The 13,195-nt window shown below is 47.4% G+C and overlaps 1 long non-coding RNA gene and 2 pseudogenes across 2 annotated transcripts; 2 read left to right on the plus strand and 1 right to left on the minus strand.

The window, feature by feature from the left end:
* Window positions 1-2,753: 2,753 nt before the first annotated feature.
* On the plus strand, window positions 2,754-5,209 carry LOC128442303 (uncharacterized; annotated as a pseudogene).
* Window positions 5,210-5,324: 115 nt separating this feature from the next.
* On the plus strand, window positions 5,325-7,131 carry LOC128442304 (uncharacterized; annotated as a pseudogene).
* Window positions 7,132-7,983: 852 nt separating this feature from the next.
* On the minus strand, window positions 7,984-9,110 carry LOC128442886 (uncharacterized). Of its 2 annotated transcripts, XR_008338907.1 has the most exons (5): window positions 9,008-9,110; window positions 8,735-8,785; window positions 8,555-8,649; window positions 8,331-8,449; window positions 7,984-8,239 (listed from the first exon to the last, which is right to left on the minus strand). It is a non-coding gene; the product is annotated as an uncharacterized LOC128442886 (long non-coding RNA). The 2 variants fall into 2 exon arrangements; XR_008338908.1 differs by lacking the exon at window positions 8,735-8,785 and having other exon boundaries at window positions 9,008-9,105.
* Window positions 9,111-13,195: the final 4,085 nt, after the last annotated feature.

Raw genomic sequence — 13,195 nt, forward strand, 5'->3', positions numbered from 1 at the left:
ATAGAAACACAATATCCCACTGCTGCAGTCACGCACCAACTTGATCGGAGTTGGCTCAGGGAAAACAGCTGAGGAGGACGGGCTGTGTCCATAATGTGCGCACATGTGCATATGCACAGGATGGCTGTGGTGTTATCACAAGCTGTCAGCTGTGTTAATCTTTCTGTGTGTCAGTCTCTGTTGCAGATTCGTCATGCTTGTCAGAATAAAGATTCACTGTGTGTTCATTAATGACCAATCACACCTAAAAAATACCTAGTTCACGTTCATTTGTTAAATTTTTTTATTTGGATACTTATGACTTAGATGATTAAATAACGACAATGTATTTAGTTATTTACTGATAGTGTTGGATCATGAATGTGTGTCGTTTTCTGAGTGAATGGGGGTTCACTTGATGGGCTATACAAGTTTTTTTAAACGGTTTCGTTAAAAATGAGCAGTGTGCATTATCACAATGGTCACTTTCATCCATTATAAAACTGATTCGTTCAGTTCAGCGTTCACAAAAATATGAAACAGAATGTTTGTCCACAACAATGCCATCAGCAATGCAAAAAATATTACAGTTTTTCACAATTGTTAACACACGTTTTTCAAAACAATAATGGCTTTCTCAAAACTGCACACAGACAACTGAAAACCTCACACATAAAATCAAATCTCTTAACTGTTCACAAAATGGAACTCGTGTTTTCATTTGGTACACACAGCCATATTTTCAAATGACACACACATACCATTCATTGAGTACACACAACTAAGCATTTGCTTGCACACTACCAAGCATTTACAGCACACTGAAGTGCAAAACTGAAAACACATTCATCGAAATGGAACACACCATATGAATGACAACGATTCTGGAGAATGAGCCATTTCTCCTTTTGTAAAATGTCTCAGTGTAGGCCTACTTTTTTCATAGTCAAACATAAAACAGCACACATATGCAGCAAAAAAAGGTTTATTTCGGTACACACAGAGAGCAGTACAGTACTGTAAACCGGCCTGCTCAACCCCCCCCCCCCCCCCTTCACAAAAATTACAGTTTTTCACAATTGTTAACACACGTTTTTCAAAACAATAACGGCTTTCTCAAAACTGCACACAGAAAACTGAAAACCTCACACACAAAATGCTGACAGGCCTCGACACTCACATCGCCACAAGCCTCCTCCATTGCCTGGAGCAGTGGGACCGGGTCCTGTGGGTTCCGTTCATACACCTTCCACCTCCAAGCTGAAAATAATTCCTCAATGGGATTCAGGAAAGGAGAATAAAGTAATAGGTATAGAACGGAAAAATGTGGGTGGTCCTGGAACCACTCACGCACTTGAGCAGCCTGGTGGAAGCGGCATTGATGCTAACTAGCTGCTGTCCACAGACCGGAGCTAACACCTCCATCGCCGGACGCTAGTGGAATAAACGTCGATCCGACTGCCTTCTCCATAGGTAATTGCTTCTATTTAAATAGCTAAACGGCACCGGGAGCCTGCGGTCACCACACTGCCTGCCACCGGAGCTAGCTTACAGCGACTATCATTCCAGATAATTCGCTCCCCTTTAGCACACCAAGCTAAATGGATCAAGCTGCAAAGCTTCCTTCCACCTCGCAACCCTGCTCGAAATAAAATATCGAGCATGGACAATCACCAGGTCTGCTCTGCGGGTCTCGGGCTGGAACATGCCCGCGCCGCTATCAGCAACACTGGCTCGTGCGCCGACTGCGCCCGCTTCACAGCGAAGAGTCTCCGCCGACGACTAGCAGGCCAAGCTAGCGTCTCTGAGAGGGACCCGATCCTTTCCAGTGCCACTACCGAGGAACCCCAACCCGGTGTGGACGAGGAGGACGCTCCCGAACCAGAGATTCGGCGCTGGGGCTTCACGCTGGATTTGCTGGACCCGCTAACGGAGCCACCCCTCATGTTGGATTATGGGGAGGAGGATGAGTCCGACGGCGAGGATTGTCTGGTGTCGGACGGTGACGACGAGGATTATGAATCCTGCTTTGTCCCTCTTTCACAGGCTCTCAGCTCTCCAAGCCCTGCAAAGGGCTCGGTTGGGACGATTACGCCCCAGCCCAGCGGCGATATGCACGATGTGTGTAAACGCGCCGCAGAGACACTGAAGATTCCATGGCCCGAGGTTGTGGCGGAGAACCCAAGGTCCCGCTACGAGGGGAAGAAATTACCCCAAGCAAAGAGGGCTGCGAGACAACTTGTTCCCGGAACTCCTGGAGGAAGCAAAACCCTTACTCCAGCAAAACCACCATTCAAGGTGCGTCTTCCTTGGATATTGAGGGGATGGATAAGCATGCCATGGCCCGCATGCCTCCCATGGAGCCCCTGGTGGCACCACACCTTCATCCACGGCTGTCAGCTGCCTCATCCAGGGCCCCCACACTTCCCTGGAAAGCCGATCGCTTCCAATCTGCCATGACTGAGCGAGCTTAGAAAGCAGCGGCTTTGACGGTGAGGGCTCTCAACGTCACCTCCATGTTGTCAGCTTACCAAGCGGAGCTTTTTGACGACATAGCCGACGTGCCCGAAAGTTCCGCGTGGGACGAGATCACCACAATCGCGGATATCTGCCTACGCGTCCAGCGATGCGCTGTACAGGCGGCAGGGAAGTGCATGTCGATGTTGGAGTTACAAGAGAGGACGAGATGGCTGAATCTGACCAATCTGTCCGATAGAGAAAAGGAGGACATCCTGGACATGCTGTGAGGACCCAGCCGGTGAGCAGTGCCCCACATGGCTGAGGACAGCCAGGCAGAGGAAGCTAAGGGGCGTGGTGTTGGATGGGCGGTACTACTCGAGAGGATCATCATAGGGAACTCCTCCCTCCCGGGTGGCTCTGATTGTCCCTCACAGGTGAAGGGAATCAGCCGGGCAATCAGGAGCCATCTTGAAAACTCCAAACAAAGGAGTGAGAGGCAGAGCTGCAGAGGAAAGAGACCCAGATGCTTACAGCCAAACACTATCAGGGTAAGAGGCCAGCGGCCTGCCTGTCTACTCTCATGAAGAGGAATAATTGCTGTCTCTCTCTCTCTTGTTGGATTAAGAATAGCCCGACGGAGCCCCAGATGCAAACTGCCAACCAGGTGAAGAGTTTTGAGTTACCTTTGGACGCCCTCCTCCCCTTTCCCCTCAAGTTATAAATAAACCTTATGTTATATTCACCACAACCCCTGCGTCTGACTGCTCTTTTTCCGGTTTTGTGTACCCACTGTTTGCTTTTGCAAAGCCAGGCTCCCACAATGCCTATTGTCCCCGAGGGTGTCTTCGGCTCCGCCCTCGCCTCAATGCAAAAGCGCTGCGAGGCGAAGAAAAAGGAGGATGAAGCTCTGCCTTCCGAGGAAAACACCTGCCACGGCGCCTCCGCCCCCCCGGCAGACTTTTGCTCAGGTTGCCTCTAGGAGCGCCGCTCCTGCTTTCCGCATCCCGAAGCGCCCCAGGGCTCAACCGGGTGCGAACACCAACGACCCCCCGGACACGAAGCCTGCTTGGCCGAAAAAGCCCTTCTATTCCCCGTCAACCCAGGCTGCTCAACCGTGCCCGTCACCCAGTCAGCAGGCCAGGCGGAAGAAGAAGGCGACTTAGCGGTTAACCCCACCGCGAGCGGAGCTGCCACCCGTTCCCTGTTCCCTGGCAGCCCAGCTATCCCGTGTGTTAGGGGAGAAATTACCCAGTGCCACTCATCCCTCTCGGCGACGCATGGGCCCAGAGCTCAGTTCGTGCATCCCAGTAAAGAGGCGGAGAGACATGTTTCGAATGGGGGATTGTTCAACGCCACATCAATGTCTCACAAGCACGCACACACAGTTTGTGTTAATAAAAAGTTTTCCACTGACGTATCCAGGCTCACAGCTGAGGGCGCAGGGTTGCAAAATCACAAAAACACAAAAACAAGACACAGAGGTGCAGAGCACACTGTTGTTCCCCATAACACCACAAGGGGGAAGCAGCGTCCCACCTGTGGTGCAACATCCCGTTCCGCTCGCTCCGAGCCTATCAGACCGCGCATGGGCAGTGATGCACAGAGCTTCACTCCCCCCTAACTTTGAGGTTAGAGAGTTGGCAAGCATGCACAGCATCAGAATGGGTATTGAGGACACTGGCCAAAGGCTACAGACTTCAATTTGCCACAATGCCCCCCCGTTTTCCCGGCTTCATCGCTTCCCGTGCGCAGGGAGAGTCGGGCCGGGTGTTACGGGAAGAAATATCAGCTCTATTAAACAAAAGAGCCATACAAATAGTGCCACACAGGCAAGGACTGGAGGGTTTCTATTCGAGGTATTTCCTGGTCCCAAAGAAAGGGGGGACCTCATTACGTCCCATCCTGGACCTCCGCATTTTGAACTCGTATCTCAGGAGATACAAGTTTCGCATGCTGACACACTCAACGCTGATACGTTTGATCCGGCCGGGGGACATCAATCGATCTGAAAGACGCTTATTTTCACATTCCCATTTATCCTCCGCACAGGAAATATCTGAGGTTCGCTTTTCAGGGCACAGTGTACGAGTACCTGGTACTCCCATTTGGCCTGTCACTGAGCCCGAGGGTCTTTGTGAAATGTGTCAACGCCGCTATAGCTCCCCTCAGAGAGCGGGGTATACGCGTGGCCACTTATCTGGACGACTGGCTGCTGCTGGCGCGCTCAGAGCAAGAGGCTGCGGCGCACACGAGCATTGTACTGACACACCTGGCCGATCTCGGTTTTGTGGTGAACAGGGAAAAGAGCGTGTTAACACCGAGAAACACCGAGACCCAGAAATTGCCTTTCTGGGTCTCACGTTAAATTCACTGACTTACACGGCTCGCCTGTCAGCCGAGAGAGTGCACACTTTCAGGTCCACTCTCTCATTTTACCATAACACGTCGGGTCACGTACGGACTGTGCCTCAGGTTATTGGGACTGATGGCCTCAACAATATTGGTGGTGAGGCTGGGCAGGCTGTACATGAGAGATTTTCAGCGCTGGGTGGCTTCTCTCAGACTGGACCCTGTGCGCCACAGACGCTGCAGTGTAACGGCTTGCGCGTCCTGCGCCCTCGCGCTGCTACCATGGCAACGCCCGTCTATGTTGACAGCGGAGGTGCGCATGGGCGCAATATCTGCCAGAAAAGTGATCACAACGGACGCCAGCCTGTCAGGCTGGGGCGGTGTGTTCGAGGGCTTTACGCTTTTCCACCTCTGGCTCTGATTCCACCGACACTGCTCAGGGTGCGGGAGAATCGTCTGTCAATAATTTTGATCGCTCCTCATTGGCCGTCCATGCACTGGCTGGCGGAAGTCAGACAGCTCCTCCACGGTCACCCATGGCCTCTCCCGCTACGCAGGGACCTGCTCTCCCAGGCGCGCGGACAGATATTTCACCCTCATCCGGAGCGCCTCGCCCTGTGGGTTTGGCCCGTGAGTGGTTTAATCTGAGCCTGACTGGACTATCACAGAATGTTGTTAACACAATTCAGAATGCCAGAGCATCCTCCACTAGGTCTCTTTATGACTGTAAGTGGAGATTGTTTAAGGATTGGTGTGCTAAGGCAGTGATTTTCAACTAGTGTGCCGCGGCACACTAGTGTGCTGTGAGAGATCGTCAGGTGTGCCGTGGGAAATTTTCTAATATCTAGTGTTGCACCGAAGTATCTGAATGTCAAAGTGAAGAAATTCAATGAAGCGCGGGTAAACGGCGGGAGTAAATATTGGCACTCAAAACAGGTCAATCTGTTTTAGACAGGGTTAAAAGGTCCTGTTTTAAATGATCCTTGTGGTATTTTGACCAAAATATGTTACAGACATTTCAATAAGACCCCAAGGAACCATATCAAATGTGATAAAATGGGTATAATATGTCTCCGTTAAATAAAGTTTAGTTAAATCAAAGATTGTTTCATATATCTGATTCAATTTGTGCTCATTAAAAGGTAAGAGTAAGAAAGGGCTGAAATAATATAAAATAGTGCTTTTTAATACATTTAGAAATTATATTACTAACTATATGTATTATATGTACTGTGTTAGTCCATAGAGTGTCATTTTGGTTGGTGGTGTGCCCCAGGATTTTGTAAATGTAAAAAATGTGCCGCGGCTCAAAAAAGGTTGAAATTCACTGTGCTAAGGCACAGGAAATCCCTTTTCAATGTCCAGTTGGTACAATCCTGTCCTTCCTGCAGGACTTGATTGATCAAAAGAGGGCATTTTCTACTGTTAAAGTTTACTTGGCAGCTATTTCTGCTTGCCATGTTGGATTTGATGGGAAACCAGTGGGCAAACACCCCCTGGTCTGTCATTTTATGAAGGGTGCACGGAGGCTGCTGCCCATCTCTAAGACTATGTCACCATCATGGGATCTAGCAGTGGTGGTTGGAGCCCTCTCTAGTCATTCTTTTGAACCATTGGATAACGTGGACATGAAAACGTTATCCTTGAAGGTGGCTCTGTTATTGGCTTTGGCTACAGCTAAACGAGTAGGTGATATTCACGCTTTATCTGTACATCCAGCATGCATGCGGTTCACCCCGGGGAACCTTGGGGTGATGCTGAGGCCGAATCCTGCATTTGTTCAAAGGTTGTTAAACCATGCTCCCCAGTGGAACTGTCAGCTTTTCAGCCACCTCCCTATGGTTCTGCAGAACAGCAGCGGTTACACAGGCTGTGCCCTGTCCGTGCCTTACACACATATGTGGAAAGGACAAGGAGCTTTAGGAAAGGGGATCAGTTGTTTGTGTCCTGGGCTAAGCCCCACTGGGGCAAACTTGTCACCAAACAAAGACTCTCTCACTGGATAGTGGATGCCATTGCATTGGCCTACTCCAGCTCAGGCCTTCAGGTTCCGACTGGTTTACGGGCACATTCTACTAGAGGTCTCGCGACCTCTTGGGCCCTGTTCAAGGGAGTCTCTATCCAAGACATCTGCGCTGCAGCTAGCTGGTCTTCTCCCCTCACATTTGCGAGGTACTACAGGTTGGATGTCACATCCCCTGGCCTGACCCACGCTGTCTTGAGCGTGGGCTCCAATGTGGATCTCACTTTTAAGTGAGGGGGGGGCTGGTGGTCAGTCACCGAGATAAGCTTGTCTGGCAATACGGGAGTCTCCATATCCCATAGTGAGACATCGAAACGAATGCTAAGAAAGAGAACTTTAGGTTACTTTCGTAACCCCGGTTCTCTGAGTAGCATGAGTGAGATGTCTCACCAGACCGCCCTTCTTGCTACTGGGGTGAAGCGAGAAGAGGTGTGCTTGTTTTGAATGACGTGTGACGCCGCGTCCACCGTAGTTAAGGTGCGGCACCTTGATGCCGACGTCACGACTGCCAGCCTATCAGGGCTTGCGAATTGGAATAAGTGCTTCTGTGAATACGCGCGAGGGGCGTATCCCATAGTGAGACATCTCACTCATGCTACTCAGAGAACCGGGGTTACGAAAGTAACCTAAAGTTTCAGTCTCCTGTTCGGCTGTGTAAATGCGGTGAAATTGCTCAACAGACACTAGGCGAAAAGCAGAATTAGTGTCATGGGAAATCATATGGAAGTTACCTGATCCCCTGAAGTTATTGCCTATTCACAGCACGTCAGCACCGAGTTCTTCCGCGACATTGACTTAAGGGAAGCGGAGTAAACGCACCGCGGAGAGGGGGTCTGGAGAACAAAGGGGGAGAGCAGCGGGGGGGGGGGTTTGCGGAGCGAAGGTGTTATCTAATTAGCATAAGACTCAGGGCGAAGCCGCTGCTGAGCCTCTCTCGATTCCCCATTGGAGGAAACCAACCCGGAAAGTCACTCGTGAGGTAAACCCCTCCCACACAATATTAATAATAAAAAGTAATATATATTATAAATCATTATTTATTAGTAAGCCTTTACCAAAAGCAATGCAGTTAATTAAGACTATACATTCATTCATGTGATGCTTGATGTTATAAGTGAACATATTGTACAGGGAAGAAAAAACATGAACGAGGTATATGTTGAGTCAAAGCTTTATTTACATACAGCACAAATATTGTACAAACACAACTAGCCAACCAGTGAAAAGCTAATCAGGTGAAGCTTGAAATGTCTCTTTGCAGCCTCTGGGTCATATGTTCTTTGTGGGACTCTGTCCGAATCTGACGTCTGTCGTGTGTAGCTGTGAGATCCAGTGTAGCCTCTAGTCTTATTTGAAGTGTGGCACACAGGTCGGTGAGCTCCTGGCTGTGGAAGGATGGATCCATGTCATCTGTCCCGCTTCAATCAGCTATAAACACAATCAGTACAATTAGCACAGTTCAATGACAACATACACCTACACATGTATCTGAAAAATGATTTAATGAATCTAACCTTACCCTCTTTCTTCTCTGCCGACTCCTGAACTCCTCAATGCTGATGCAAGGTCCGTATGGATGAACTGGAAGCTCCTCCATACTGGCTCATAGTGGGTCTTAGTAAGTCATAGTACAGGCAGCTGGAAAACAACATGAGTAACATGAGTTTATTATTAATAAACGGAAATAGCCTCGCTGCATCACCGTTGGAAGATCCACAGCAAAATTCCTGAACAGATACTTACGTACAATGGCGTCGTTAGCCCGCACTGCAAATGTGGACTTTCAGCGAGTCTCGGCGTAATGTGCAGTGACTGCGTCATTGTGTGCGGGAATCAGGCTGTGAAAACACAATGATGAAAAAGATCAGATAAAGTAAAGCTGGAGGATGTATTTTAAACAGCACAGCACATCTTTAGTCATACCCTCGCTCCGCCGACCATTCTCATCAGACCTGTGAAGAGACGGAGAGCTTCCTACAAAAATTTAAAAACGAGAACGGTTACGTTCATGAAAAAACTAACCAAAAACCAACGGTTCGATTTAATTAGTTAATACCTATTTAAACATGCACTACCTCCGCTAAAGCACTCGATGCTTTATTCTACTTTTAGCAAATGTCGCGCTAATCCCTCAGTGGTTCACACGTGTTTCAAATCTGAGAGTTAGCTTAGCAGTTAGCAATAGCTTCGCCTCACCTTAATTCAGGGACTGTGCGCCTGTCTTCTCCGCCTCGACTCCTCCTCACCGGGCCCGCGGCTTTGCTTTCCCACTCACTCATCTTCTCCTCCAGGGAACCAGACAGACTCTGCATTCACGAGGCTGTGATTGGACAATCCCATCAGGTGATGACGCAAACGACTGACGTCACTTCTTCAGAGTAAAATTCACAACTGTCCTTTTCATCTTAAAGCAGCGGTTAAAACAGCTTTTAAATTAAAATTTTATATGGGATGAGTATGTGACTGAGGACCCATTTATTCTTTCTGGTTTTAAGCAGAGGTGTAAAAAGTACTGCAATAGTGTACTCAAGTAAAAGTACCTTTACTTTGATGACAATTGTAAAAGTACCCATCTAAAAATCTACTCAAGTAAAAGTAAAAAGTAGTTCATTTAAAATGTACTTTAAGTAAAAGTTATTTAGTTACTTCCAACAACTTGATGGGGGCCGCTCCTACACAGTGCAAAAATAAATAAATTATACAAATATAAGTGCAATGACATTAAACATTTAAGAAGTTTGGGGAGGACATGTCAAGACATGAACCACATGACAGCTAAAATAAAAAAGTAAAAATGCCGCTGTCCCACTGTATATATATATATTTTTTTACACATCTCTTTATTTATTTATTTTTCGTTCACACACAGCAATAATTCACTCATACAGTGTAAACAGAAATTGTTATAGGTAGAAAATAGCAGTAGGATGTCCTACACAATGTATGATATTAACATAGAGCTTAAACTGAGCCAGAGCGGACTCCATGAACCACAATTAACCCTTGACCCTTCCCACCCACTGACAACAAAAAGGAAAATAAATACATAATTAAACCAAAACATACTTTACATTACATAAAAAAAGAAAAAAAAGAAATTAGTTTTTGAGATAATAGGATAGTAAATTGTACAGAGTTGAGGGGGGGGGGGGGGGGGTCTAGTCACTTTCAGGGTGAATAGTAGTTCTGTTTAAGTACTCTAAGAAAGGCTGCCAGGTTTTTTTAAAAGCGTTATCAGAACCCGACAGAGAGAATCTAACCTTCTCAAGTTTGAAATAAATGAGGATCTCCCTAAGCCAGCTATTATGTGAAGGTGGAGCAACTTGTTTCCATTTAAACAAAATAAGGCGTCTGGCCAGTAGAGTAGTAAAGGCCAGTACCCGGCGTTTCGATGCAGGGAGGCAAAGTGGCATAAGTGGAGGCAGGCCAAACAGGGCCGTCTAAGGCTCAGGGTTAAGATCCACTTCAAGCACTGTTGAAAGTGTATTAAAAATTTGGCACCAAAAGCTGGTGAGGATCGAACAGGACCAAAACATATGTGTGTGATTAGCAGGCGACTGCTTACATCTATTACAACTGTCACTGGTGCCTGGGTAAATCCTGCTTTTTGGAGAGTTGTAGAACAGCTTTTCTAGTACGGGGCGGCTTATTCAACCACAGAAACAACGAAATTGTCTGGTCCAGTTGCTTAAAGAAGGGCCGTCCAATAAAAATCGGAATGTGTTGGAACAAATAAAGAAATTTGGGGAGAATCACCATCTTAACCAGATTAACTCTGCCAGTTAGGGAGAGAGGGAGGGAGGACCAAGGAGTCAGATCTAGCTTGCACTTGTCAAGGAGAGGGCGACATTTTTTATTAAAAACTTCCTTGAAAGATGCAGTCACAAATATGCCAAGATATCGAAACCCCTCTGAAACAACTCTAAATGGGAAAGAGGATGGCGGCATCTTCTTAGACAGTTCATTTATTGGAAGAAGTTCACTTTTATTAAAATTTAACTTGTAACCAGAGTATCTGCCAAATTGGGTTAAAATGTCTGAGATAACAGGGATGGATGAGGCTGGGTTAGAAACATATAATAACAAATCGTCGGCATAAAGGGACAGCTTGTGGGTGACATCAATTTCTGGTGATGCCCTCAACTCGCCCCTCCCCCCGAAGCCAGATCGCCAACGGCTCGATAGCCAGAGCAAATAGGATGGGGGAGAGGGGGCATCCCTGTCTGGTGCCCCGACAGAGGGCAAAAGGGAGTGACCTCAAACCGTTTGTAAGGATATGGGCAGTTGGAGATTCATAAAGCAGTCTAATCCATGCAATAAAGTCGGAGCCGAAACCAAATTTAGACAGGACGCAGTACAGATACTTCCACGCGACCCTGTCAAACGCCTTCTCAGCGTCTAAAGAAATTACCACCTCAGGTGTGACAGGATTGGGGGAGCCAATAATGTTGAGAAGTCTCCTGGTGTTGGACGAAGAGTTCCTTCCGGCCATGAACCCAGTCTGGTCTGTAGAAATTAGGGTAGGTAGGGCTTGCTGCAGACGAGTGGCTAGAACCTTGGCAAGAATCTTTTGGTCCACATTTAAAAGTGAGATGGGCCTATAGTTACTACATTCAAGGGGGTCCTTGTCTTTTTTTAATAAAAGAGAGATGTTGGCTTCTGATAGGGTTGGAGGCAATCTCCCACTATTAAAGGATTCGTTGTAGACATTAACCAAATGTGGGATTATTAGGGTTGAATATGTTTTGTAGAATTCTACTAAAAACCCATCTGGGCCAGGGGATTTGCCGTTGTGTAGCTGCCCAATTGCCTCCCGCACTTCCGCCGCTGCAATCGGAGCGCCCAGTTTATCAGCCAGATTACCATCAACTTTGGGATATGAGAGATCCTCCAGGGGATTGTGGCTCTTCCAGATTTCAGCCAAGTACTCTGAAGTATACAGGTCAGAATAGAAATTCAAAAACGCATCATTTATCAATTTGGGGTCGGTGACTGCCTAGGGATCAGTCTCGAAAGAGCTGCGGTTCTAGCTTGATGGGCAAGAAGTTTGCCCGAATTATCTCCCATTTCGAAATAGCGTTGCTTTGTTTTTAACAATTGTGTTTCAACCTTGGATGTTGACAGGAGGTCAAACTCAGCCTGGAGTTTAAGACGTTGGTCATAAAGGGAGGGAGTAGGGGCGGCGGCATGTTGTGTGTTGATACTAACTAGTTGCTCCGAGAGCCAGACCACCCTTTCCATGTCCGCTTTTTTCTGCCGAGAGGCAAACGAGATCGCCTGTCCCCTCAGATAAGCTTTACACGCCTCCCAAAGAGTGCTTTTTGTGACGTCTGGGGTGTCGTTCGCCTGAAAAAATTTAGCTATTTCCTCCTGAAAAAATGTTTTAAAACGTGAGTTATTCAATAAAAAGTGAGAAAGTTTCCACTGAGAATGTGGAGGACTCTGGTTTGGAAAGTTTATGACAGCGGACGTAGGAGCATGGTCCGAGATCACTATACTGTGATACTTGCCAGAGTTGACCCAATGCAGTAGCCTGTTATCGGTGAGAAAAAAATCGATTCTAGAATATGTACGATGGACATGGGAGAAGAATGAAAAGGCCTTAGTGGTTGGATTAAGAGATCTCCAAGGATCACACAGACCAAGCTGGTTCATAAAAGATTTCAATGTATTAGCCTAACTGGACAAAGTGAGGGGCCTAGCAGAGGACTTATCTAGAACAGGATCTTGAATAAGGTTGAAATCGCCACCTATAATAGGGTAATGACTGTCCATGTCCGGGAGAGAAGAGAAAAGATGGGTTATGAATTTGTCATCATCCCACACAGGGGCATAGACACTCACTAAAATCCAATGTATATTTATACTTTTGGTTAAACTTTGGTCCACCTTTAGAGCACTAGTCTACAAACTATTGTTGAGTTTGAGCAGCAGTGAACAGCAATCCAGCACAGCTGAAGAGTCGCTCGCAGGCGGCCGAGGCAGGTAGGCCAGTAGGCTATTGAGTTTCAGGCAGTGTTGTGCATGAACGAACACGTTCATTTTTATGAGAACGTTGAACGCCAGGAGTGAAGCTTGCATAGAGCGCCCAATGTGCTAGGGCCGGCCCTGTGAAGCGCAGTGATTCTCAAACTGTGTGGTGCATCTCACCGATGTGGCACGGAGGAATAAAAGGTGGGGCGCGCGACCGGGAGGGGAAAATGCGAGGCGGAACTAATATTATAGCCGAACTAATGTGTTGACATCCGCATCTCTTTAACAGTGGGGCAGTTAACAAATCGCTCTTTCGCCGGAGCCAGGGGTCGGCAACCCGTGGCTGGCTCTTCAGCCGCGGGTAGTTCTTCAGCAGAGGTGTAAAGTAACGTATTACATTTACTCACGTTA

Source organism: Pleuronectes platessa, chromosome 6 (genome assembly GCF_947347685.1).
Source record: "Pleuronectes platessa chromosome 6, fPlePla1.1, whole genome shotgun sequence".
In the NCBI taxonomy this organism is placed as follows: domain Eukaryota; kingdom Metazoa; phylum Chordata; class Actinopteri; order Pleuronectiformes; family Pleuronectidae; genus Pleuronectes; species Pleuronectes platessa.